The sequence below is a fragment of the Mirounga leonina genome, unplaced genomic scaffold (genome assembly GCF_011800145.1).
Source record: "Mirounga leonina isolate KUSES-001 unplaced genomic scaffold, KU_Mleo_1.0 Mir_174, whole genome shotgun sequence".
Lineage (NCBI taxonomy): Eukaryota > Metazoa > Chordata > Mammalia > Carnivora > Phocidae > Mirounga > Mirounga leonina.
Window position 1 is genome coordinate 79447153 of NW_023270451.1, and position 23724 is coordinate 79470876.

General features: G+C 42.1%; 1 protein-coding gene and 1 long non-coding RNA gene across 5 annotated transcripts in view; one reads left to right on the forward strand and one right to left on the reverse strand.

Annotated features, from left to right (window-relative positions):
• Positions 1 to 20225, reverse strand: part of TCAF1 (TRPM8 channel associated factor 1) — a 48787-nt gene extending 28562 nt beyond the window's left edge. Inside the window, exon 1 of one of the 4 annotated variants that reach the window (XM_035021309.1) lies at positions 8440 to 8589. The gene's annotated coding sequence lies outside the window, so the exon portion shown is untranslated. Of the gene's footprint in view, positions 1 to 6255; positions 6375 to 8439; positions 8590 to 20137 lie in introns of those variants that run through there. The other 3 variants (XM_035021311.1, XM_035021308.1, XM_035021310.1) reach the window with 3 other exon arrangements.
• Positions 19813 to 23309, forward strand: LOC118021208. The gene is made up of 3 exons (XR_004682134.1): positions 19813 to 19900; positions 20161 to 20231; positions 22790 to 23309. It is a non-coding gene; the product is annotated as an uncharacterized LOC118021208 (long non-coding RNA).
• The last annotated feature ends 415 nt before the right edge of the window (positions 23310 to 23724 follow it).

Sequence of the window (23724 nt, forward strand, 5' to 3'; positions counted from 1 at the left end):
GCAAGCCCTAATTTAATGACTGGTGTCTTTTAAGAAACATCTGGATGCAGACACAGACACACAGGGGAGAATGCTAAGAGAAACTGGAGCGATGCATCTATACGCCAAGGGAGGCTAGAGGTTGCTGGTGAGCACCAGAAGCTCTGGAAGAGGCATAGGACAGATTTTCCTTCAGAACTTCCAGAAAGAATCACCTTGCTAACACCTGGACTTCAAACTTCTTTGCCCCCAGGCCTGTGAGAGAACATATTTCTGCTGTTTTAGGTCACCCAGTTTGTGGTGATGTGGTACAACAGCCACCAGAAAACTAATCCAGTGGTGCCGCATGCTCCCCCCTGCCCCACTCAGCTCCCACACTGATCTTATTAATCCCAGCTTGGGGATCCCAGAATTTCAGTCTGGAAAGTCTGGGTCCTCAGAGAAGCTTCTTTGGTCGCAGTCATAGGCTGGGGAAGTGGAAAGCATAAGTCCTCTGTGGCTTGAATCCAGGTCCCAGACAACCAGGAACTATGGCAGATTCTTACTTGTACCTGGACACAGTGGAGAAAGGTGTGTATGTCTGTGGATGCGTACTCACACAAACCCTCTGCTTCTTCACCATGAGCTCCCTGCTTAGGATGCTTGACGTCTGACCTCCACTATATACACTTTACTGAAGCAGTTGCCCCAAGAGCAGCTGTGTTTTCATAATCAGGACATCCAGGGGTTGGCATTCTCACTGCCCACTCGGTGGCACCAGCCAATGCTGCTCCCCTGGTCCCTGAGGCTCTCACCGCAGGTAATGTTATGGCCAGAGCCAACCTCATCATCTTCAACCTGCTGACCCATTCACTTTCTATCCTTCCCTCACCTCTTCTGAAAATGCAGATGTTCCTTATGTTTTTATCTTTGGTCCTTAACATCCTTCTGTTTCCCCTGTCAGAGAATTTGCTCACTCTCAAGGTAATATGGCAAAGCAGTTACAAGCTCAGGCCCTGGAGTTAGGCTATCTGGACCTGAATCTTAGCTCTGTTTGCTTACTAACTGTGAGATGGGGCGACACATCTCAGACTTGACTTCCTCATTCATTAAGTAGGGACGAGAGTGTCTAGCATATAAGGTTGTCCCAAGGATTAAAGGAAATAACAAGTTAGGTGTCTTTCAGTTACTTATTATATATATATGTATATGCGTTTATTTATATGTATGTTTACTTATAATTATTTGGTTAAGAGTAAGCTATTTAACTTGCAAATGTGCATAAGAGAGAATTGTTATTTTTTAAAAAGATTTATTTATTTTAGAGAGACTGAGTGAGCGAGTGGGGGAGGGGTAGAGGGAGAGAATCCTCAAGCAGACTCCCAGCTGAGTGTGAAGCCTAATGTGGGGTTCGATCCCATGACCCATGAGATCATGACCTAGGGCCAAAATCAAGAGCTACCCAGGCGCCCCATAGAGAATTCTTAGAAAGTGAACAAAAACCAAACCTAATGTCAGATTTTATAAAAACTGAACTAAGCATTTAATGATTCTGATTTTATAGTTTTCACATTTTGGAGCCAATGCTAACACTAATATTAATTATTATTACATTTAGTTCTCAAGTGTTTCCACGGGCCCCTGAGAAAGTCCCGGGCACAGGCACTGTGCCTTCCGCAGGCACAGATGAAAAGGCCCTGGTTCTGAGGTAACAAATAAACTCAAGATCCTCCTGAAAGAGCACACTCTACCATCTGCAGGGGTCTCTAAAATTAAGAAGTCTTAAATTTAGTCTTTTCCCTCAAAACTAGCTCCTCTTAGGCACATTACATGGGCTCAATGTCCCTAGCTGCTAAGGAGGGTGACATTTACCTCAGAGAATCTTTGAGATGCTAGAATCAGCAGGCAGCTGGTTCACAAGAGCTTGTCCTTTCCCTGCTCTTCCTGGTGTCCACAAATAGCCAGGACAGCAAACCGCAAAGAGTCACAGTTGTGCCCCTTCTCCCTCCTGTCTGCTATCCAGCTGGTCACAGTCCTGTCAATGTCATCGTTCAAGGTTTCCAACCATAGTGCCAGGAACCTAGTTCAGATGCTCAGTAATTCATTCCTCGACTAAACTGACCCAGTTTCTGAGTCACCAGGGTCTGTTCTTCTAAAAGCCACTGATAGCATTATTTCCCAGAAGAGAACCCCCTCCCAGAGCTTTGCTTTTTCCCACAGGGTTAAATCTGACACCTTCATCCTGGGGTTTGAGGTCTCCAGGGCTGGCTGCTCCTTACAGTTTCCAGCCACCTAACCTCTCTGCAGCTTCCAGAACACTTGGCATCCCTGGACATGCCCTGCTTTCATTTTAGAGTCTCTTTCCATTCTTTTCCCTTCCTGTTCCCTCTCCCACCTCTTTCTATCTGTTGAAATCCTACCCTTCTAAGAGAAGATATTCACAGAAGAGGAAATTTAAATGGCCAAGTAGTCTATGCAAATACTCTCAATCTCACTAGTCAAGGCAATTGAAAATAGAATGCATGATGTTGCCCACAAGATTGTCAAAAAGGAAGAAGGCAAAGGAGGAGAAGGTGAAGAAGATGAAGGCAGATAATAATGCCCAATGTCCAAAAGGCTAGGAGGACATGACCACAATGTGCTGGAAGGGCTGAGAAGCTGAGAGCAATCTGACGGTGGCAGCTCCATTTCAGAGGTGAGCCTATCCTCAGACCAGCAATCCCTTTTCTGATGACCTTTCTTACAGAAACAAGAGCAGCAGTATTAAAGATATAATATGTACAAGGATGCTCACTGCCATACAGAACTACAAATGGAGATAGATAAATGCAAACCTAGAAATGGAGAGAGATAAATGACAGGGAATGTTTTCCAGAACCATCTATGACTTCTGTGGATGCAGCTCTCTAACCCAAAGCCACACCTATCCCATTTCTGCATGCTACCCCACCTCACAGCCTGGTATTACAACATAAGACCCTGGGCCATGGCCCCCAGCCAGCCACGGATGCACACCCCCTAAAGAGCTGCCCATCAGACCCCTTCTCTCTGGGCCCTGGTCACCGCCAGGGCTGGTACTCCAGAAACACTCAGAGCAGAGAACTCACGTTTTTGTCTCCCTAGCTGTATTTTAAGCTAGTTCATGGGAGAACAGTCTATGGAGAAGTGACAAAGGGATGGGCAGGTGGCCTGGAGATTTGAAAAGTAGGGGACCAGAACGAAGAGGGCTTTTCCTGTGGAGTTGCCTCCTCTTACCTGCTGGGGTTTGGTAGGGAACACTCAGGCTCCCCTCTGATCGGCCAGTTTCCCCTGTCCTGCACCACGAGTGGGACTGGGATAGAGCCTCAGCCTGATACCCATGCTGTGTGTGTGGCAAGCCAACGTCTGAGAGGGAGAGTGTTTGGATAAAGGATGATAATCTATATTATAGAATATCATGTCGCTATTACAAAGAATGAGTTAAATCTGTTTTGCATATGTAGAAAACCCTAGATATACTTTAAGTGGAAACCTCAAATCACTGTAATATATAGCACACAAACCCATTTTTGTAGGGATGAAGATAATAACAGTAGTACTAGTAATTTTAGTGGGAGTAATCACAACACACTGCTTTCCAGGTTCCAAGCATTATTATGTTTCTTTCATAAAGTATTTAATCCTGACAACAAACCTGTGAGGTATGTACGATCACTATCCATTTTATAGGTAGGCAACAACAAATAAAACAAAAAATGTGATGGCCAGAGAATGTGTTACTTGCTCAAGTCACACAAGTGTGAGTGGTGGATCCAGGATTCAAACCCAGGGAATCTTGTACTGAGTCCACATTCTTAAGTACCAGAAATATATAAGCCTGGTTAAGGACCAGGATTTTCTATACAAGAGAAAAATCTATGGGGGCCACATTTTAACATGCCAACATTAACTGCATTAGGGAGGGAAGAGGTGAACAGTATTCTTTCTCCCTATACAAGTCTTCATCCTTTGAATTGTATGTATTACTGTTACAGTTAAAAGTAACACAGGTAATATAACTTCAAACAAGCAAGTAAACACACATTAAATGCTTGGGTATATATATTACTGGATTGCTTACCTGATCATATCTCACCTAAAATGTATTTTTTCATCTCCCAATCGGCTGAGCATTTACCTACTAAAAAAATCTGATTCCCTCCTCTATGAGGTTCTTTGAATTTTGCAGCTGGTTCTGTTCCCACTTTAACCAGCTATATCCATGACTCCAACACCTGACTTTTAAACCGAAAGCTTCCTGTTTATGCCTGTTTATGCTCTCCTAGCTTGGGGACTACAGAGGGACACAGGCTGGGTGGGGGCAGGGTGGGGGAATCCCTTTTATTTCTCTCCCTAAGTTCTTCATCCTTGGTTCTCCTTCTGTGGCTTCTGCTTTCTCTCCTCTGGGCCAACTCGGCCCTCTTTCAGCTTGCTGGAACCCCAGGCACCTCTAAAGCAGGCTCAACCTGTAACTCAGGCAGAGAGCTTTACGAGTCCCCTACCCCTACCACAGAGGCCCCATGCAACCTAAATGGGGCTTCCCTTTAAGAGATGTATTTGGAAGGGAAGGAGGGTAGCAGGCCTGTCTTGGATACTGCACCACATCCTGCATTATAGTTTGATTCCAGATCCAAGTAGGGTAAGTGTCTGAGATCAGGGCTATGTGGGTTCTTTGGATTCTCCAGGAGAATGAAGAGGTGCTCCGTGGGTGGATAACGGGAGTGATGGATGGTGTCAAGGGCAGACCGAGATCACTTCTTCAGCAAACAGCTCCCCTGGCCTTGGCAAATGATTAATAGCACAGACATTCAGTCCTATGGGTCTTCTCTTCTTCCTGCCATTTTCTTCCATGAACCCCTTGTTTCTTTTTCCTTATACATCCAATACCCTGTCCAATGTCCATCAACTTCTACTAAGCTAGAATTGGGGTGGGTTCACCCTTCTTTTGTATTCTGTCCTACATATTCCCAGATCAATTTTATTTATTTTTCATTGAAAAATGGTTTAATATATTTAAAAAGGATATGAAATACATGTATTAGAACGTTAACTTTAAAATTTAAACAGATTCCTATATACCTACTACCCAGCTTAAAAAACAGACCATTACCATTATTTTTAAAGGCCTTCTTGTCCTCTCTAATACTTCCCCCATTCCCAAAAAAGTAAGCACGATTTAAAATGCTGCTTTTCTATTCCCCTATTCCTATCTTACTACACTCCCTTCTCAATTCCTGAGTCCCCCAGGGGCTCTCTTTCTCTCACTCATATTTGCTCATTTCTCTGACGAGGAAACTCCCAAGAGAACAGCATCGCAGGGAGCACAAGCCCGGGGGTGTTGACCAGCCTGCCTCCCAGAGCACAGCGTTCTGTGAAACAGACAACGGGGGACACAGGTCGTTCTTAAATTTGAGGGGCTGTCCGTACTGAGTTCTGGTGCGGAATCCTCTCGGTTCCTCCCCAGGCCCTCACCCCAGCCAGACTTGTACACAGGCCCAGAGCCAGTCCGCGAAGAGCTTGTTGGTGACGTCCGAGGCGGAATGGAGAGGGGCTGGGGGGCGGGGGAGAGGGCAATAGGGGGAAGGAAGGGAGCTGAGCAGAAAAGCTCTGCCTGGCAGGGAATGCTCCAGACCTGTTGGCACGGTTTGCGTGAGGTAGGGGTACACAGACCACTGGCGCCTCTTGCACTTAAACTCCCCCCCCACACACACACCCACACACACAGACACCGGTCCCCCGGGGGCTAGTGAGAGTGGGTAAGGGAACTCAGTCCCAGAGCCGGTGTTTGCAAAGATCAAAGGACAGTAGGACAGAAGTGATGCTCTGTCACCAGCCACCTGTGTGACCCTGGGCAAGCCCTGCCTCGTCCCTGGTCTGGGGCATTCTCATCCGACGAAGCTGCGGAGGAGATGCTGTTCTCCCGTCGGGCCTGTGCGTATCTCGACCACACAAAGCACGCAAACACAAACATCAGATGTCAGAACCCGGAGAGGGGCAGCAATGCGGCAGCGGCGACGCGGAGCCCAGAGCAGAGAAAAATCAGCAACAGAGGCTAGGACACAATCAGCGAGGGACCTGTCCCAGATCCGGGGGCCCTCCCGCAGGTCCCGCAGGTCCCGCAGGTCCCGCAGGTCCCGCAGATTCCGCAGGTCCGCCCGCGCCCCCTCGGGCCCCCTCGGGCCCCCTCGGCCTCCGGCACCGCCCTCCCCAGAGCCAGGCCGAGTTCCTCGCCAGCCGCCCCTTCTCCCGCCTGCGGGGCTTCGGCAGGGGGCCACTCACCGGGTCGCGGCGGCAGCCGGACGGGGGCAGGGCTGGGTGCAGAGGGGACGCACGGTGCGGCGGGGAAGGGGCTTCCCTGCAGGCAGCGCCGCGGCGGGCGGGCGAGCGAGCTGGTAGCGGGGAGGAGGCGCAGCCGGGATGGGGGGGGAGGAGGGGTTCCCGAAGAGTCTCCTCCTCCCCACTTCCTCCCGGGCGCGAGAGCGAGCCCGAGGGGCGGCGCTTGGCAGGGGACAGCGCTTCTTTGTGTCGCCGGCCCTGCTGGCTCGGCATTGCGGTGGCCCCCATCCTGGCAGAGTGGACGGCCGTTCTATTAGAGACATAAACTGCTCTGACTATTCGTTACTAAGGGAAAGGCTGAATAAATGATAGGACACCTTCGGTGCGATATTATTCAATTCTTAGGAAGGTCTTAGATCTCCATTTGGTTGGGGGGATGTACTTGACATACTGCGGAGGGGGGATAAAAATTGTACAAAACTGTTAGCTGTGCTTTCATTTTTATAATTAAAAAAAATAGCCCTTTACGTATTTGTACTATGATGGGAGAAGGGAAGACTACATCTCTACCTGTTAATATTGTTTGACCTGAGGAAGAGCGCAGGGCAACTTTTATATAGCTCTGCATTGTTTGCATTATCTATGTTTCTTTTGTAAGTTATGAATATATTATATTTCAAACGGACAATAGGTAGCTAGAGTCTACCTTTCTATGTACATTTCAGTTCCTATTTCTTTCTTGAAGTCTTTTCTGATCACCAGTTGACAGCTGTCCTCCCTGCTGTGAACTGTGAGTTCTACTTTGTCCAGTGACTTCACCGTCCTCAGGAGCTAGTTCTAGCATGTGAAATGCAGTTAAAAACTCAAGACTGTCACCAGATGTCCCGGATTCAGATCTCAGTGCTACAATCTACAGGCTGACCTCAGTTTTACTTGTACAATAGGAATGATAAAATTAGTACCTATATTACAGATTTATTGTAAGGCTGAAATTAAGTGAGTGAATACTTGTAAAGTTCTTAGATCAATGACTGGCATGCAGTAAGACTGTACCAGTGCCTGTTAAATAAAATAAATATTCAGGCTGCCCTAAGATTCAATACTTCATGTTCCAGGAAAATGCATACCTTTTAATATACTGACTAGAGTTTTGGTCCAAATCCAAGTCATATTTCCTTTCCCGAGTCCCCTTCAACCTCCTTTTCCTCTTTCCTTTCTTCTTTAAATCTTTCCCCAAATTGAATCATATAATTAATAGCCAATAAGGGATATGGGTAGGTGAGCTCAGTGGCATAAAACACAGAAGGAACGCCAGGAACAGAAATCAAGAAAACCTCAATTCAGGATCCTGCCCAGTGGAGGACCACCTGAGCGACAGTGAGCACGTCCTTTATCCCCGACAGGGCTCAAGTTTCTGAGCTAATAAACAAGGAGGGCTGGAGACTTGCTTGCTAAGTCCCTTTCCAGTCTGAAATGACAAGACTAATAGCACCGCAAGGCAAACCCCCCAAGTACTGAGTTGCATGGAAAAATTTAAAATGCAAAACAAAAACGCACATATTGTTTACATAAAAATAAATAATAAAAGGACAAAAATATACGTGAGAAGGATAGACCCTAACTTACATCTGAGGATGGACGTGAGATTTCATGGGGAAAAGATTTTAACTGTCAGGTTTTGTTTCTTAGAAAGGAGGAGACACACACACATATACACACACGCGGGGAGGGGGGAGACACACATCCACATCCACGGGGTGGGGGGCGGGGAGAGCAAGTGCGCTGAAGCAAAGGTAATAAAATGTCCGCATCTGATAATTCTGTTATATTATTTTCTGTACGTATCTGCAGCTTCGAAACATTTCATCATGAGAAGTGTTGTAATAGGGCGGAAATTCCTGGAGAAGAATGAAGCACGAAAGAAATAAGAGCCAGAGTGGTAGAAAAAAGCAGAACCAGACACAGAGATGGAGAGACCGCAGGGAGTCCCCTTTGAAGACATCTGCCTCCAGGCCCAAGCGGTCTCAGGCCCAGACCCTGACTACCTTCGCAGCCCCGCAGGCGCCCCCTCCCCGGCGCTCCCCCGGACTCTGGCCGGGTCGCTCCTTCTCCCACCCCAGCCGCGCGAGCTTGGTCGGTGCGCCGGGGCCTGCTCCGGTTCCAGAACCATCTTTGGACGATACTCACCCGTTATCCAGCAATTTTCACACCGGGCTAACCGGAGGGGTAAGGGACTGATCTGCAGAGACGTGACAAGGAGACAGGGCAGTCAGCCTGCAGATTCGGTAATTGGCGGAGGTGGCGGCGGGAGGCGTGCAGCGGGGAGATGGCCTGCAGTGCAGAGGGCGAGGGGGGGGGTACCACCCGGGAGCTGATTGGCGGCTGCGGCGGGGGGGCGGAGCCTGGCTGGCCGCCCCCAGACCTCAGAGGCCCTGCTTTGTGTTGAGACGATGCAGCCCCAAATCCTGGATGGAGTCCCGGCACGGCTCCGAGTGCGACAGGGCGATTGGTTAAAAAACAAATCCGTAAGACTTTACCAAGGGAGGGGTTGATAAATATAGATTTGTATATAAAACGATACATAACTATTTACAAGGAAGAGTTAAATATACATATATGTGCCAGGAGTTAGGCTGTATCTATATTAATATTTTTAATGAACGTTTAACATGGTATTAAAAATAGAGCTTGCATTTTTGTAGGAAAAACTTTTTAAATATTTATATATGCTTATATAAACACAAATTATATGGAAAACATACATCAAACAATTAGAATCAGTTACTTCAGACAGTTAACAGTAGATTACTTTTAAGTATGTTTTCTTCATACACCTCGTTAACATTTTGGTAGAAATATATATTATTTTGTGATAAAAATTGATAAATTTAATGAACTAAAACAGATAAAATATCCTTGCTCAAATAGCTGGTAGTGACACAGCCATAAATATGATTTTTCCCTGTGTGGGGGATTCTTGAACTTTGTCCCTAGTCCTATCTCATTTTAGTCAGTAAGAGCAGGATATAACACTTGACTTTTGAGCCATAACCTGACTATATGGTCCCGCCTTGAATCCATGTCTGCTCATCTAGCTTGGTGAGCTCAAATTTAGAAGCTGGGCCAAAAACCAGCTTGTTCCCTTTTATGGCTGGTCCCAAAGGCCTGAAAGATTTGTGTGGCATCTGTACATTCTGCTGTTTCCTCACCCTTCACCCATCACTGCACTGGCCCCTATTCTCTGCGTGCCTAAGGAGAAGGTGTCCCTGATCAAACTGTTCTCAGGAAGTGACCAGTAAAAAGCTTTCTCCCCTACCACAAAACAGTGTCCAGGCTGGACCTTTGACAGGAATGTGGTTTCAGTGGTAAAGGAGATAGATTCCTACATCCTGTATCACTTTGGGGTTTCATTACCACTCCCCAAACTAGAGTAAACATAAGTCAAGAACTGTGTTTTGTTCTTCTTTAGATTCTCCACTTCATGTGGCCCACAAACAGGTGCTTGGTAATGTCTGCTTGATGGATGGATGGACAAGATACATGACTGTGGGGTGAGGAAGGCAATCTTAGCACACTCCTCAACAAGACAAAGAGTAGCTTAACAGTGAATCAAATCACAGCTTTCCTATGTTGTAAGTTTTCTCATCTTCATATTCTTTTCTTTTAATCTTCTCCCATAAACCTTTTGTTTTCTTCCTATATCTGCTAAAATTTCAGCTAGTTCTAATCTCTCCCTCTGTTTCAGACTTCACATCACTTGCTCCGTTTTAAATCCTATATCCTTCTAGAGTTTCTGTTTTTCTTTCCGGTTTCTACCTTGAGACTGCCATGAAATCCTGAATGTAATGAAATAACTTTTGAAATATTACATTCAGTAAATACTCAGCTAAATTGGAATGAATGAACAATTTATTAAAAACCCATACTATAAAATATTATGCAGTTCTGAAAAAGGATAAGCTCAAGTCATACCTTGAGGAATGCTTTCAATATATATTTTCAGCAAAAAATTTGTAATGCTCCTAGTATGTGTTTATGTTTATTTAAGCAGGAAAAATAAGGACATATTTGGCTACCTCAGGAAGTGGAGAGGGTTGACAAGTAATTTTTTTCTTTAGACATTTATTTTTATTTTTTTAAACTTTTTTTTTTAAGATTTTATTTATTTATTTGACAGAGAGAGACACAGCGAGAGAGGGAACACAAGCAGGGGGAGTGGGAGAGGGAGAAGCAGGCCTCCCACCGAGCAGAGAGCCCGATGCGGGGCTCGATCCCAGGGATCATGACCTGAGCCGAAGGCAGACGCTTAACGACTGAGCCACCCAGGTGCCCCTAAACTTTTTTTAAAAAAGATTTTATTTATTTATTTGAGAGAGAGAGAATGAGAGAGAGAGAGAGCATGAGAGGGGCGAGAGTCAGAGGGAGAAGCAGACTCCCTGCTGAGCAAGGAGTCTGATGTGGCACTCGACCCTGAGACTCCAGGATCTTGACCTGAGCCAAAGGCAGTCACTTAACCAATGGAACCACCCAGGCACCTTTCTTTAGCATTTTGTATTTTTAAAATGTTACAAACATAACCTAATATATATATATATTATATATATATATGGACTATTCAGTAATACCACTATTCAGTAATACCACTCTTAGGTATATACCCAAGAGAAATGTATATATATGTCACCAAAAGACATGTACCATAATGTTCAAGGCAGCACCATCCATAATAATCTAAAACTGGATACTACCCTCCCTTCTTTCTTACCCCTAGTTCTGCCCTGGCACTATCTTCTATTACAAGTGTCTTAAAGATGTTATCTTCAGATAAATTTGAGAATTTATTTTCAAAAGTTCTTTAAGGAAATTCTAAAGGATGTATCTCAAGAAGAAATAAAATAATCTGAGATAAATTATCTGAAATGTAAGACAAAATGGTAAGAGACTTCTAAATCTGGCACTGAGAGAATACCTTATTTAGAACAACCCTTCCACTGAAAATTCACAGCAATAAAAGTTGGACAAAATCTAGGAAACAATGGAAGACTTGGAAGAGCAAACAACACAAGGAGAATTTGAGAAGCTATAATCCCAAGGGAAGAAATACACAGGACATGAGCTCTACATCCACTGGGGATTTTCAAGTTCACAATGCAGAAAAAGTGAGGCCAAGCAGAAAGTGTCAGTCTTACTGATTCAAGATTCTCAAACCAACTGAACTCAGAGGGCAAAATTTCAGACAAGAAGCTATCTCTGAGAGTGAATATAAAAAATCTGTATACAAATTCCCCTTAATTTGTCACTGGCTGACTCTTAAACTATGCACACACAGGAAGGGACCACCTCCTCCAAAAAAATCCACCAAAGCTTGTTGAAAATAGCAGCTAAAATGTCAAACAGATGACAGTTATTTCAGTAGCTGTACTATTCTGGGAATAAAGCAGTGGAGGTCAAGTCCCACAAAAACAATACACTCTTAATCAACACACTCTTTCAGTTGAGACATGAGAGGATCCATGGCATATCAAAAGAATGACATCTTTGGAGTCAGGATTATGGTCTTGGGTAAAGGAAAAACTTAAAATGCACCAATTTTAAGAAAGCTTAAAACTAACCTTTAATGGCATGAAAGTACTCTTCTGGTGCTTTATCATTGCTCATCCCCACCCCCAAAATCCTCTTTGAAAAACAATAACATCAACCATAACTTTATGGTTTAGGGGGAGGCTAAAAATCAGATTACATTGCCAAGAACTCAGAAGAAACAACAAATAATAGAAACAGACTCACATGTGGTTTGGACATTTGCATTCTTAGGGATTGACTTTAAAATAACTGAGTCAATATGTTAAAAAATTATAGAAGCAAGGCTGGAGAATTTCAGTATTGTAAAACTCATATATAGAAAACCATAAGGACTCCATCAAAAAACTGTTAGAACTAATAAACAAATTCAGTATATTCAGTATGGTTGCAGGATACATAATCAACATACAAAAATTAGTTGTGTTTTTATAAACTAACCAGGAAGTATCTGAAAAGGAAATTAAGAAAATAATCCCATTTACAATAGCATTAAAAACAATAAAATACTTAGGAACCAATTTAACCAAGGAGGTAAAAGACGACACTTATAAAACATTGAAGAAAGAAATTGAAGACACAAATAAATGAAAAGATATTCCATGTTCATAGATTGGAAGAATCAATAATGTTAAAATGTCAATACTAACCAAAATTATCTACAGATTTAGATTTGTATTTCCCTGATGATTAGTGGATTTGAGTACAAAATCTACAAAATTCCAACGGCATTTTTTACAAAACTGGAAAAAAAAACCAATTCTAAAATTCATATGAACCACAAAAGAACTCAAATTGCCAAGGCAGTCTTCAGCTAGAAGAATAAAATTTGAGGCATTACAAATGCCCGATTGCAAACTATACTACAAAGCTACAGTAATCAAAATACTATGGTACTTGCAATGGGAAAAAATAGAGAGCCCAGAAATAAACCCACACATTTACATTCAACTCACTGTCAACAAAGGTACAAAGAACACACAATGGGGAAAGGATAGACTCTTCAATAAATGGTGTTGGAATAACTGGATATCCACATGTGGAAAAATACCGTATATGAAAATCAACTCAAAATGTAATTAAGATTTAAATGTTAAGACCTGAAATTGTAAAGCTACTAGAAGAAAATATAGGGAAAAAACTTCTTGACATTGGTCTGGGCAATAAATATTTGGATATAACCCCCAAAACACAGGCAACAAGAGCAAAAGTAAACAAATAGGACTACTTCAAACTAAAAAGCATCTGCATAGCAAAAGAAACAATCAACAGAGTGAAGGGACAACCTATGGAATGGGAGAAAATATTTGTAAACCATATGTCCCCAATAAGGGGTTAATACAAAAAATATATAAGGAATTCAAACAACTCCACTAGCAAGAAAATAAATAATCCAATTAAAAAATGAGCAAAGGACCTAAGTGGACATTTCTCAAAAGAAGACATACAAATGGCCAATAGGTATATGAAAAAGTACTCAAATCCACTAATCATCAGGGAAATACAAATCTAAACCATGACATATCACCTCACACCTGTTAGAAGGACTACTATCAAAAAGATAACAAGTGTTGGTGAGGATATGGGGAAAAGGAAACATTTGCACCCTGTTGGTGTGAATGTACATTGGTAAAGTCATTAGAACCCAGGAACCCAATTTCTGGGTATATATTCAAAGGAAATGAAATCAATATCTGGAAGTGATATTTGCACTCCTATGTTCATTGCAGTATTATTCACAGTAGTCAAGATACGGCAAATGACTTAAGTGGTTATCCAATGAATGAATGGATAAATAAATTGTTGTATGTATATTCAATGGAATTTATTTAGTCATAAATAAATAGAAGAAAAGTAATAAAAAAGTCATAAAAAGAAGAAAACCTGGCCATTTGTGACAACATGGATGAACTTTGATGGCATTATGCTAAGTTTCAAAATAATTCAAAGACAAATACTGTGTGATCTCATTTATATGTAGAATTTAAAATAGTCAAACTCAGAAGCAGAAAGTAGCATGTGCTGGGAGGTGGGAGAAATGGGGAGATATATAGATCAAAGGTTGCAAAATTTCAGGTATGTAAGGTAAATAAGTTCTGGAGATCTAATGTATAGCACAAGGACTATAGTTAATAATACTGTATTACATACTTGAAATTTGCTAAGAGAATAGATCTCAATTGTTCACACACACACACACACACACAAAAGGTTAACTATGTGAGGTGATCAATATATTAATTAGCTTGATGTGGTAATCATTTCACAATGTACACATATATCTAAACATCACATTGTACATTTTATATATATGCAAATTTTCTCAATTATACCCTAATAAATGTTATGATTTAATGTGTTATACAACTAGAGTATTCCTAAAACATTCAACCTAACACATTACAACATATAACTTCGAAATAAGAGGAGCAGAAAAATGGGGAATGAAGGAGTAAAAGAGGGGAGGGGAATGAAAGAGACAGATAAAGCACAAAAAATAATAAGCAAAAAAAAAAAGAGAGAGAGAGATAGAAATCTATTTGCACTACTAATCACAATATATATAACTGGAATAAATTATTCAGTGGTAAGTTATAAATTGTCAAACAATAATTTTATTTTTTTTATTTACTTATTTTTAAAGATTTATTTATTTGGGGAGGAGAGGGGCCAAGGGAGAGGGAGAGACTCTCAAACAGAATCTCCACTGAGCATGGAGCCTGATACCAGGCTCAATCTCATGACTCCGAGATCATGACCTGAGCCAAAATCAAGAGTCAGATGCCCAACCAACTGAACCACCCAGGCACCTCTCAAACAATAATTTTAAAACCAGCATTTAAAAAATACCGATAAGTTTATGACCTATATATGACCTAAAACATAGTTTTAGAAAGATTTAAAGTCAAAGGATGAAAGAAAGATAAATCTTTCTCGGAGGTAAACACCAATCAGGGTAAACATTAGTCAAAGAAACCTTGATTTGATAGGTGAACAAATTAAGAATTTAAGCCAAAAAGCATTAATAGGTAGCCATAATATTGAATCCTTACATTATATTAAAATTTTCAATTTACTCCAATTCACTAATAACAGAGCCTCAAAATATATAAAGTAAAAATATACAGATCTACAATGAGAAATTTCAAAATCTACCATCATAGTGAGAGATGGTAACATACTTTTTGTTTTGTAATCGACAATTCAAACAGATAAAAAACTGGTAAGGATATGGCAGATCTGGATTGTATAATTACCACACTTGTTAATATAATTAGACACTATACATTATCATCAAGCGCACAAATGAAACTGATCATGTGCTAGATCATAAAGCTAGGTTCAATAAATCCAAAGGAATTGATATCATACATTCTCTGACTATATTATGAATTAGGTAACATTTACTGCAAGATAATAAAAGAAACCTCATGTGAGTAACTGGAAATTAAAATACACTGTTCTAAAAAAATGCATGGCTTAAATAAGAAATCATAATGAAAATTATAGATACTTACAGCTACATGATAGCAAAATATTTGTATCAAAACTTGAGAGATATAGCTAAAAAGCAGTGTCACAAATTTAAGAGCTTAATGTGCTAAACATATGAGCTAAGCATATACCTTAAAAGCTTAGAAAATAACAAAAAATTAAAGAAGAACTAATAAAACAAATAACAATTAATGAAAAAAAAAGCTAAGTTTCATGTATGTGTGTGTATGGGTGTAAGTATATGAAAGAGCTAATAAAGTAGTCCAAATTCTGGCAAAATTAGTCAAAACAAAATGAGAAAGTATATTTACACACATTAATAATAAAAACAGGTCATAATAATAGATGATGAAACTAAACATAATGAGAGAATATTATGAACTATTTTATTCTATTAAGTTTGATTATATATATATATAACAGTTAAATATCTTAGAAAATAAATTCATGAAAATTGACTCATAAGAAAACCTAAATAGTCCTATAATCCTTAAAGTAATTGAACCAACAATTTTAATACCTTTTGATAAAGTAAACTCCACAACCTGGGGTTTTGCTGGTGATTTGAGGAAATAGTCAAGGACCAGATAATTCCAACCTAGCCCAAATTCTTCCATAGAATAGCAATAGTGAGAATACTACCCATCTTATTTTATGAGATGATATCAACAAATAATAAAGTAAGAACCAAAGAGGATAATTACATGCCAATCTCAATTCACATATATAAATGCAAATATCTAATGCTTATCTTTATATAAAAGTTATTGCATATTTACCAGAGACAATTTATTCCAGGAAAGCAAAGCTGATTAAATATTAAAGATTGAATACTACACTTTATCATATTAACATATTTAAATGGAAAAAACATATGAGAAAATCAATAGCTACAGAAGAAGCATTCAATAAAACATCTACTTATAATAAAAGTGCTTCCCAGAAGAAGAATCAAACTTTCTTATCATGGGACAAGGCATTTACAAACTAACCATTCCAAATGCAATATTTAAAGTTGACATAATGAAATCTTTCTCTTTCTTAAGGATAAAACAAGATGCCCTTCTCACCTTTATTCAACTTTATACTGAAGGTCCTAGCCAACGCAGTGAGACAGGAAAAAGAAATTAAAGGTATAAGGATTGGAAAGGAAGAAACAATACTGTCGATTTTCAGATGATATGATAGCCTGTGTAGCAAATCTGAAAGACTGTACAGGTAAAGTTAGAATTATTAATGGAGTTTGTCATGTTCGAAATAGAGTCAATATATAAAAGGCAACGGAATTTCTATACAACAGAAACAATAAGCTATAAAATATAATTTTATAAAAGAAAACATTTACGATAGCAGTAAAAACATAGTGTATTTGGAAATAAATTTAATAAACATAAGCAGAAGGAAAACAATGAAAAATATTACAAAACATTAAAGTTGAGCTAAATAAATAGGATTATATACCAAGTTCATAGATGGAAAAATGCAACATCTTAAAGAGGACTTGTCTCTCCAAATTGATATATAAAATTAATGCAATATCAACCAAAATTCCAGTGGGTTTATTTGCTTGTTTGTTCCTTGTTTGGGAGAACTTGATAAGTTCATGTAAATATTTATATGGAGGCACCTAGTTGGCTCAGTTGGTTGAGTGTCTGACTTTTGGTTTTGGGTTGGGTCAAGATCACAGGACCACAGGATCAAACCCCACATCAGGCTCCATGCTCAGTGCAGAGTCTGCTTGAGATTGTCTCCCTCCCTCTCCCTCTACCCCTCTCCTTGCCCGTATGCTCTCTTTCTCTAAAACAAATAAATAAAATCTTTAAAAAATTTATTTATATGGAAGATCAAAGATACAAGAATTGCTAAAAACTCTTGAAGAAAAATTTTAAAAATGGTAAGATCTTGAGATAACTACAGGATTAGGAAACTTAAAACAAATTCATGCTTATATGAAAAACTGAATTCTTGCAGATCACTGGTGCTGAGACAACTGATTATCCATATGGAATAAACAATATAACAATCAGTTTCCAGGTGGATTAAGACAAATTGCCAAATGCAAAACTATAAATGCTTTTAGAGGTAAATATAGTAAAATTACTGTTTAGAGAAACCAATTTTCTTTTTATAAAAGAAAATATTGGTAACTTGAAATTAAAATTCAAAACTTAGTTCGCTGAGAGATATGGACATACAGAGAAAGAAAAGCTAAGCACCAAATTGAAAGCAGATATTTGCAGCATGTACAGCTGACGAAGAATTGATTACCTATACTATACATTATATAAGGAAAGCATTCCAATGAGTCAATAAGAAAAAGGCAAACAACCCAATATGAAAATGAGTAAAAGACAGGAACCAGGATTTCAGAGAGAAAGCACAATAGTTCACCAATGTTTGAAAAGATGGTCACTTCATTAGTTATTGGAGAAATGCTAATTAAAATCACAGTGAAACACTATTCATGCCCACCAGACAGGCTAAAAATGAAATTTGATAATACCAAGTTATAACAAGTATGTGGAGTAACAAACTCTTGTCTATTGCTAGAGGGAGTAAAAACCAGCTCAATACTTTGAAAACAGGTTGGAAATAACCTAATAAAGTTGCACATACACCAATCTTATAACCTGGTAATTCTGTACCTGGGTGTTCCATCCAGGGAACCAGAGTGAGCCTGTGCATGTACAAGAATGTTAGAGAACAACATGATTTGTTAATATCCCCTGTAGTAGGCAGGCTTTAAAACCTCCAGATGTCCATGGTTCTGTGTAAGCCCTTTCTCTTGAGTGTGGGCTACAATTAGTGATTCACTTCTAATAAATAGAAGATCACATGTCACTTTTGAGATTAGGTTACAAAAAGAATCTGGCCTTCATCTTTTTCTCTCCTTCTCTCAGGGAGCCTTTATCCCGGGGGAAGCAAGCTGCCATGTTGTGACTAGTTCCTAAACAGAAGCCCATTTGGCAAAGAACTGATGTGTCCAACCAAAGCCAGTGAGGCCAAGAGGCTTGCCAACAGTCACTTGAGGGAGCTTGGAAGGGGTTCCCTCTATCCTCAGCCTCGAGAAGACTGTGGTACCAGACGATATTGCTTATAGCCGGTGAGAGATAACTGTGTCAGACACTCCCTGCTAAGCTCTTTCTGGATTCCTGGCCCACAGAAACTGTGAGATAATAGGTTTTTATTTTAAGCTGCTAAGTGTTGGGGTAATTTGTTACACAGCAAAGGATAACTAATACATTTCCCAGACTAGCAACAACCTAAATGTAGAATGGATAAATTATAGTATACTCATACCATAAGCAGTGAAAATGAAGGAATCATCAAGGGTGAATCTCAAAAACTTGAGTATGTACAGTATAATGCCATTAATATGAAAATTAAAAAAATTAGGGAAAGCAAACATGTACATACATGTTTTTGGGATACACGCACAAATCACAAAGCTATAAAGAAAAGCAAGGAAATGATTAATCCAAAAATCAGCTGTCACCTCTCACGGAAGGGAAAGGATGGGCTTTAGGGGGACACGCAGGGGGCTTCTGTGGTACTGCAGTGCCATTTTTTCCATCTAGGAGATGGTCAGGCATTCTGTTCATTATTTAGACCGTTCTAGACGTTTTATATACCCCTTTATAATAAACACACACACAAAAAACCAAAGCAAAAAAGAAAGCAAGGTATTGAAATGAAGTCAATGGACAAATAAATAATTTGGAATATCAAAGAAAGGATGGATGGATGGATGGATGGGTGGTTTGCTAGATGGATCGTTCGGTCCTTTATGTCTAATCGAACTTGAACTTCTTTCAAGAAGTTTCATGATTGGGGGCGCCTGGGTGGCTCAGTCGGTAAGCGTCTGCCTTCCGAAAGCTCAGGTCCTGGGATAGAGCCCGCATTTGGGCTCCCTGCTCTGCGGGAAGCCTGATTCTCCCTCTCCCACTCTCCCTGTTTGTGTTCCCTCTCTCACTGTGTCTCTCTCTGTCAAATAAATAAATAAAATCTTAAAAAAAAAAAGAATTTCATGATTATCTGGTTCATAAATCTTTTTCTCCTATACTTAAGACCTTCTCCGTTCATTGCAGGTTTACCCAACTCATTGGCCAGCTCGAGCTGTTTACCTGGGAACTGTATAATCCAGTACTTACAGCTGCAGGCCAAACACATTCCAGACTAAAGTTCCGCCCCCTTCACGGCACCTACTCTTACCACCACCCCTCCCGCACCCCACCCCTCCCTCCCCCAGCGCAGACACACTCAGAGCCTCTGGGCGCCTAGAGCACTGGAGTAGGCTTTCGAGGGGTGGGGTGGGGGGTGGGAGTGGTCCTGCAGAGGCCAGCAACAGCCAGATAATTTAAAAGCAACGCCCCAGGAGATGGGGTAACATTACCTCCGGGGTTCGTTTTAGCTCAAATCTCAGTGGCTCCTTGTAGAGCACACGCACAAAAAAAGCACAAGAAAATGGGGAGGGGGAAGGTCATCGCCTCCTGACAAGCAAGGGAGACAAACACTGCGGCAAGAAGAAAACAGAGACCGAGTTGCAGGGAGACAGCAGAGAAGAATCCGAGAGGTAAACCGCAAGGAATTATGTTAAACACGTCTGCCACCCTCCCCTTGAGGACAAGTAGAGGCCCCACACCAGTCCCCATCCTTCCCTACCCGACAGCACGCACAGTCTCCACGGGCATTCCCTCTGTCTCCCCGTGCCCCCATCCCACCCCACCCCCGGGCCACAGCGCTCCGGGCTGTGGCCTGTGTCGCTCCCAGGCCTCTTTGGGTCCAGAATCCATCGCTGACCCCCACTTACCGTTTGCCCCGCTTTCCCTGCAGCGCGGGTTCGGGGCGGAGAGGACCGGCTCGGAGGGGGCAGCGGCAGTTCCCCAAGGGAAGGAGCTTCTCAGGTGAGAAGGGACTGGGCGGCCGCCGAGGCTGGGGACGTGGAAAGTCTCAGGCAGACAGCGGGGCGCGCGGGGGGCGGGGGGGGGGGGCGTCCCGGGAGCTGATTGGTGGCCGCGGCGCTGGGGCGGAGCCTGGCCCGAAGTCCCCGGACCGTAGAGGCCTCTCTTTGTATCAATTTCTGCAGGAAGATGCAGCCCCAAATCCGGCATGGGGACCCCAGCACCCGTCCAGGGAGCGCGGCAGGGCAGTTCGTTGAAAAATAAATCTAAGACAATTTATGAACAAGTGAGCAATTGATATACAATAATATATTTTTATATAAGATAATGCGCAATTATCTCTAAGGAAGAGTTAAATCTTCGGGTCCTAGATACATTTTTAATTAAAAGCGTCAAGTTGCATTAGAATGGAGCATACGGTTACATTCTTATAAGAAGAAAACAGTCTTGCAAGGCTTATACACGGGGCAGGGCTAAGAGTGAAGGAGTTGGCTATTGATACTTATCTTCATAACCACTGAATTATTTTAAAATAGCACATGTATAGTTTTATAAGTTAAATAAAAAACTGGAAGGTGTTAAAAATATTACTAACTAACAAATAGGTGGCAGATATTGGGCATGAGAGAAAGAAAGGTGTGGCTATTATAAACCTAGACTATGAAGCCTCTGGCACATCGCCTCCTTTCCATCCGGGGAGTGCATTCCCTTCCTATGGCTGCAATAACAAGTGTCCACAAATTTAGTGACTTGAAACAATACATTTATTATCATACACATCTGTAGCTCAGAAGCCCACTGGCTGAGATCAAGGTGTAGACAGGGCTGTGTTCCTTCTGGAGGCCCTCAGGGAGACTTCATTTCCTTGACTTTTTCAGCTCCTGGAGGCTGCCCAAATTCTTTGGCTTTTGGGTTCCATCTTCAAAGCCAGCCATCTCATTACCTGGGCCTCTATGCCTGTCCACATATTTCTCTTGCTTCTCTTTCACTTATCTCTGAGCGACTTTGACCTGTTAGCTCCCTTTCCGCCCTGGATCCCACAGGCCACCCTCAGTTCTGAATCCCACTTCCCTTTTTATGCTTATTTCTCTTTCTGTTCATCTTCTCTTCTGCATTGGTTCGTCTTTGTCCCCCCAGATAATTTCCTTCTTTTTTTTTTTAAAGATTTTATTTATTTATTTGAGAGAGAGAATGAGAGAGAGCACACGAGAAGGGGGAGGGTCAGAGGGAGAAGCAGACTCCCTGATGAGCAGGGAGCCGGATGCGGGACTCGATACAGGGACTCCAGGATCATGACCTGAGCCGAAGGCAGCCGCCCAACCAACTGAGCCACCCAGGCGCCCGATAATTTCCTTCTTTACAGGTAGAAAGTGTAGTGGGTAGAGCACCTTATGAACAGAACACTTGGTTGTGCCCTTTTACTGCCACTTGAAACTCTGCTGCTTTTCAGGGCTGTGGAAACACACGCGGTACCGTGTGAGACAGGGCGTTCTTAACTCTGACGGCTGTCAGTCCGAGTGCCCCGCCTCTCCGCGCGTTCCTGTCCAGACCCTCACCCAGGGACTGACTTTCCTTCCCAGGCCCAGAGCCAGTCCTCAAAGAGCATGTGGGTGACGTCAGAGGAGGAGGGGCGACGGGGCTGGGGTGCGGGGAGGCAGCTGTGGGAGGAGAGAAGCTGAGCAAAACAGCCAAGCCCCCGATTGGCAGGGAATTTGCTGGCTGAGGTCGGTGATGTCTGCCTGTGCTTGGGTGGAGGAGGTTTGCAGGCTGCAATGGCCCTGTCTCCTCTCAGATCCCCCCCCCCGCCCCCTCCCCACACACATTAGGAGCCAAGCCTAGGGCCGTGATTTCGGCCTCCCAGATTCTGTACTGAACAGACTGGCCTCAGTGGGCATAGAAATGTCAAGGTCATGCTCCATCTCCACCTGGGCTAACCCTTTCTGCTGTCTGAATTCAGTATTCCTTTTCCGAGAAAGAAGGAGCTTGGAGGAGATGTTTTAGCTCCCAAACTCTATGATCAATTGCACAGCAAAATGGTGGGTTTTGTGAGTGTCAGGGGAGTGAGTGGGGGAGGGCAGGCATGTGTGCTCTTGACTCTCCCTTTCTGAGAGGAGGAGGAATATGGCAAGAGAGAAATACAGCTGCGTTGGCAGAGAGAATGGAAAGAGAGCTCAATGCCAAGGCACCCCGGGTCCTTTAGGAACACTCAGTCTGCCTCCACAGAAGACCCCAGACACCCCACTCAGCTGCACAAACGTGTCCAGACATTGGCTCTGTCTTTCATCCTAGGAGGACTTTCTAGTCAGAAACTACCCTTCTGTGTCTGGGAAGCCAGTTGCTCATTTCTAGAAACCTCTGAGAGCTGAACCCCATGTCTGCCCTCCACTCTGGTGGGGCAGTTCTGAGGGAGGCTAGGTTTCTGCAGGGAGGCAAGGAGAGGACAGGTGGCTTGCAGATTTCCAGGGAGAAGGGGTTGTACCAGTGAACAGAAAGGCTGACCCTCTCCTGAGTCAGAAAATTCTTCTTGCCTTTGAACTGATCCTCCTGTCCTTTTTCCCCAGATCTTGAGCCTGTTGGCCTTCAGACTGGAATTCCACCATCAGCTCTCCTGTCTGCAGCTGGCTGATTGCAGAGTCTGAGACTCACTGGCCTCCCAGATCCCCTGAGCCAACTCTTTGTAATAAATCAATGTCCTCTATCCCTATCTGTACAGATACACCTATCTGTAGCCCCTCACTGGTGCTTTTCTTTATTTACCAGGCAGGCCTCTGTCCTGGTGTGTTTTCCTAAGCTTTTTTCCTCCCCACCACCCCTAAAAGCTCTATGTTGCATAACATAGGGACTTCTACGGTGGGAGGGGGACATTTAAGTACACTTCATGTAACTCTTCACTATAGTCTGGGATAAAAGCCTTGAGGAAAATAAATCAGCTACCAGAGAACCTTTACGGTTGATTCCATCCCTCCCCATTTTCTCCCTCATGTCCTTATGTGTCCCTCTCTGTGGGCTTTAATAGGGACTAAAATCAGTTTTTTAAGTGGAATTATTACAAACACGAGTGCAAAGAAGAACATGTTTAAAGCTTGGAACATTTTGTGTTTAGAAATGAATAGTTAAGAAATAAATATAATCAAAATAGGAAATAAATATAATAAATATAAATTGAGAAATAAATATAATCATTGAGAAATAAATATAATCAAAATAGTAACAGTGGGAGGATGGGGGAAACTGAGGGAAGACTGGTAAAGCAGGAGAATTTTTTTTTTTTTTAAAGAATGGTTAAGTGCTATCTTCTGTTTAAGGACAAAGACTTCCTTATTTTTATTAAAGCAATACAGTGCATTAATAGATGGGAATCAAGAAAAAAGGAAGGATTATATTGCACATGCTATTTTTATTTTTTAAAGTTTTATTTAAGTAATCTCTACACCCAGCATGGGGCTCGAACTCATGACCCTGAGATCAAGAGTCACACACTCCCCTGACTGAGCCA